The sequence below is a fragment of the Austrofundulus limnaeus genome, unplaced genomic scaffold, assembly GCF_001266775.1.
Source record: "Austrofundulus limnaeus strain Quisiro unplaced genomic scaffold, Austrofundulus_limnaeus-1.0 Scaffold102, whole genome shotgun sequence".
NCBI classification, from domain to species: Eukaryota; Metazoa; Chordata; class Actinopteri; order Cyprinodontiformes; family Rivulidae; genus Austrofundulus; species Austrofundulus limnaeus.
Window position 1 is genome coordinate 1478646 of NW_013952504.1, and position 4411 is coordinate 1483056.

At 35.3% G+C, this 4411-nt stretch overlaps 1 long non-coding RNA gene across 1 annotated transcript in view; it reads right to left on the bottom strand.

Annotated features, from left to right (window-relative positions):
* Positions 1–2668: 2668 nt before the first annotated feature.
* Positions 2669–4411, bottom strand: part of LOC106521074 (uncharacterized) — a 10845-nt gene continuing 9102 nt past the window's right edge. Inside the window, exon 3 of the long non-coding RNA XR_001310628.1 lies at positions 2669–2679. This is a non-coding gene — a long non-coding RNA (uncharacterized LOC106521074). The remainder of the gene's footprint in view (positions 2680–4411) is intronic.

Here is a 4411-nt window from a genome sequence, read left to right on the forward strand (position 1 = left end):
ACACACACACACACACACACACACACATACAGTATATACAGCAATGTTATTGTAGAGATGCTATCTCTCCATGGTCCATTACCCCTCACTCCCACCCCGACTGAGGGCCTAGGTGTAAAATGCACAGCCCACCACTGTGATTACCTGGTAGACAGACATTGCTATCCAAAATTGTAAATTACAAAATCTTTACGATTTGCATTTCAMTTTTGGCTTGGTTGTTTTATGTGCACAAAGTTGTTGCATTTTTTTTCTTCTCTCTAGTGCAATGCTAATGGTTTCCAATCCTGGTCRTTGAGGTCACTGTCCTGTATACTTTCATWGCTTCTTTGCTTCGATCTGCCTTCTATATTTGATTTCTAATTTGTTTTGAAGTAATAATTCTACTCTAAAAATTAACAAAGAGGAGGAAAAAACAAAGTTGTAAAATAATTCTAGACACTTTAAAACTGAAAAAGTGGTGTGAGCATATTTTTTCATCCTTGGCTKTAAAACCACAACTTTGACATTTATTATCCCATAATTAGTTAAATTGGATCCACCTGTGGGTGTTCTAAGAGTAGAGTGTTCAGTTTGAGTTTGTTTTCTTGCTTTAGTTTATTTTTAGCCTATTTCATTTCACTTGCTGATGTTTATGTGTGATGTTTAATTTTATTTACTGATAGTTCTCTGTTCTCGACCTTTCGAACCACTTTGATCAGCATTTATGTTTTTAAATGRGCTTTATATTAAAAATTGACATTACCATTTTTCAAAAGAAAGTCTTTACTGTTGGACACAGCATGTCTTACTGCCTGCTTTTTCTGCATAGATCAGAGGTCTAGTGTTAAAAATGGCCATCTCAGTGAGCTAAAATAAGCAAAACGTGCTCATGGGGCTYAGCTATTTCCACCCTAATGAGACTCTGCTGCAGCTGCCTGCAGCACTGATCACTGCCAACAGAGAGATATGATAAATCCATTGACTTTTTTAAAAAAATATTTAAACCTTTATTTAACCAGGTAGGTCTCATTGAGATTAAAAATCTCTTTTCCCAAGAGAGACCTGGCCAAGAACGGCAGCAGCACACAAACATTACCAAATTCAAAACTACAGATATTAAACTACAATCAAATYCATCATGAAAAATAAAAGAAAAACAAGAAACACCCATAGAAGGTATGATATGGCTAAAATAAGAGTACAAAACCAGTTAAAACATTTACAAAGGTCTCATGTAAAAACTGTTTAAGATTGGCCCTAAAAACAWTGGGCCTCATGCAAGAACCGTTCGTACGCACAGATTTGTTCTTAAGTTGTGCGTACGAGTGATTTAGGAGAATTTGTGGCATTCACCAATGTTTTCGTATTCTAAGATTTTTTTCAGATACGAACAAAATTRACGAGTGGTCCAGACCTGTCGTATATTTTACGAGCAGTCAGTCTGCTGTTATCCAGACGGGTTTTCCTCCCTAATAACTTTATATTTTGTTAGTTTGAAGATATTTTGAGTTGAAAATAAATCACACTCCATAATTATGATGACAATAGCCTATTCTGTTTGTATTGGAAATATGATTTTAAATGTATTAATAATGACATAATTGGTTAAATTAAATTAAATTGGCTATTAATGCTGTTGTATAACACTACAATTTTAATATGAAGATCTCAAACGATAAACCAACTTAAATTATGTATTAATTGAAGTTTAATTTGTCTCGGTATATAACAAGCTTTATTCAAACATAGATTACGTTATTTTTCTTTTGTTGAGATTTATTCAGCACATCAGCTATGCAATTTTAATTAAAATGCTTTTTTTCAGAACCCCATCTGACACTTGCGATGGCTGGGGAGACGGGACAGGGGTGGGTGGATGGGTAGGGGTGACGGTGCGCAACAGGCTCATTGGTCTTCTGAATAAAAGAAAATTATTTACCACAGTTGTTTACACTTGAATCAAAAACTTGTCCAAATGAAGCCAGGAGCAGGAGAGAGAGATGGATATCTTAGATTTTTATTTCTGTGACTGTATATGACCCACGGGAGACATGACATTAACAGCAGTCGTCATTTCATTCCTCTGCTTTAAGCCGCTTCTTTCATTCCACAGCTGACGCTGCTAAAAATGACTTTTATTTTCCTGGATCTCAGGACTTCAATCTCCAATGTTCTTTTTCCTTTTCGCTGTCATTTTAATGAATGAGCACTTCCTGGTATGCGGGGCAGGAAACATAGCCTTATATGGTGTTTTTGAGGTGGTAGATTATGCTAATCAACTCTCCTCGTGCACGAGCAGCTGGATACGCATTCATCAGTTTATGCTGCTCATTTACACACTTTTCCTGAAGATAGAAGAGTTTGTTGAATCTGATGTGGCATGTTCGTTTGAATCCTTCGTACAAACAAAAGTAAGAGAAATTTAGGATAAGAATACGAACATATTCTTGCTTAAGGCCCATTAAGAGACCAACTCCTTCAACTTCAATTCTTTCTAAAGTAGATTCCAGTCTGAGGGAGCAGCGAAGTGGAAGAACTTTTGCCGTAATCAGTGCAAACCTTAGGTACTGTTAATAAAATGAACTCATCTGAGCGCAGAAAATGACCTCCTGAGTTTTTTTAATGATATAGGGCAGGGGGCACGTGGGAAGTAAACCCAAGATTGCTTTATAAACTAGATTATGTCAATGAATAAATCTGTGGGTGGATAAGGCCGTCCATCCAACGCTGGTAAACAGATGACAGTGGTGGGTAAGGGCTCTAAGAGCAGTGATAAATTGCAAYGCTCTATGACACACAGAGTCCAYCAAATGCAACCAGTGAGAAGATGCCTTTATATAAAGCACATCTCCATWATCTAAGATGGGTAAAAATGTGGCAGCAACAACACATTTTCTAGCCTCAAAAGACAAACTGTAATTCTAAAATAAAAACTCAACGTTATCTTCAGCTTTTTTTTTTTTTTACCAATTGTTGAATGTGGGAACAAAAGTCAAAGATTCATCAATAATAAAATCTAAGTATTTATACTGAGATACTAATTCAAAAACAGCATTACTTTAGATTTCATATAACTCAAAACAAGGTTTAGATCACATAAATTTAAGTTAATTTAATAATTTAATGTAATCGACAAAACCAAGTGGTGACCTGTCCAACCCAATAKTTGTAAGTAAAAAACTGAGAAATAATTGCCAAAAAGCATTTTAAATTACATTTAAAATTGTTAGAAAAGTTGAAAAACAAAACAAAACAACACACAGCAAGCCAAGTCATTTGCATTATTTATTAGGAGGAACTACTTTGTGGGGGTGATTCTTTTTCTTTTTAAGGGTGGGCTGCAACACGACTTTGCTTTGTGAGTAACAGACAAAAAGGCAGAGAAGGTAAGTGGGATTCCCAGAACAACAGAGTTACAAAACTGTGATTGCCATACAGCAGTACAGGCGAGCAAAGGTGGCTGAKGTGATGCAACGCATTTCATCATCTATTATACATGAGGCTACAACTTAGTAAGTGCTATGCTTGTGGGTTTGCTACTATTCATAGATATCACAAGTCATCGTAAAAATTGATATTTCTGTGTCTAAAAGCCACATTGCCTGAAAGCCTTGAAGTCTTTGAAGTTTGCTGAATAGTCATGCTCTGTATTCATGCTAACAATATTGAAGTGATAAGATATAGTGAGGCACTCATACTGCTGTCTACAAACTATAGTAAACTTGTGCACAGAGCATTTGGAGTTGTTTTAATTGAGCTATTAGGAATTTATTTGATCTGCTTTAGATACAAATAATGGATCAAAACATACTTTGCATAGATAATGGATAATAAACACACCAAAAGGGAAATGACAATGAATCATAAGGTCTAACATTTCTTAGGAGAATACACATCACCTACTGCCTTTCTTACCAGTTTTAAACTAATTTAATCTTATGCTGATGCTTAAGTGATGTTTTAGAACTTAGAGTTTAACTTAATATCTGTAAAATTACCAATCAGAGCCCTTATCGTGTTGATAAACGTCAATGAGCTGTGCCAGCCATCTTGAATTGGGTTAACTTCAAAGGGGAATCAGTGGCAGATATACAGTACACACATCTACTGTATGTTTGCTGAAAAGTCATGCTTTCTGAGAGATTTAGTAAAATCTGTCAAGTCATTCAGAAGATCTTTTGTTAAGAGACAGCCAGGGCTGACCCRAACAGGTAAAGAAGTTGTGCAATGTGTAGCACTCAGAGTACAACCACTGTCAAAAATATGAAATCACCACTTTTAGATGATGTTCTTTAAATTGTCTAATTCTGTATAAATAAATCACAAACATGCCATAAAACATTGTTTTTATCTCAATCTTCTGACATTATGAAATAGTAAATAAAAAAACTGTTGTAGTCTTTCTTTCTTTCTTTCTTTCTTTCTTTCT